The following is a 219-nucleotide window of genomic DNA, read 5'->3' as shown; positions in this document are numbered from 1 at the left end:
TTGCTGCATATCAACACCATCTATCACGGCACTTTTGATAGCTGCAAGGTCACTATAACAGACTCAAGATCTATTGCTAATGAGCATCATTTCATTTGATGTAAATCGCTTTACTTGCAAAGCGTACAGCTTATTGTGAGCCAATACAGAATGTCGACCGTTGTGAATATAGAAGACCCGATCGAATGCATCAAGGCAGTGAACGGTTTGTTTGGCCTG

Source organism: Plasmopara halstedii (genome assembly GCF_900000015.1).
Source record: "Plasmopara halstedii genome assembly, contig: Scaffold_110, whole genome shotgun sequence".
NCBI lineage: Eukaryota > Oomycota > Peronosporomycetes > Peronosporales > Peronosporaceae > Plasmopara > Plasmopara halstedii.
Note: the sequence above shows the minus strand (reverse complement) of the source record.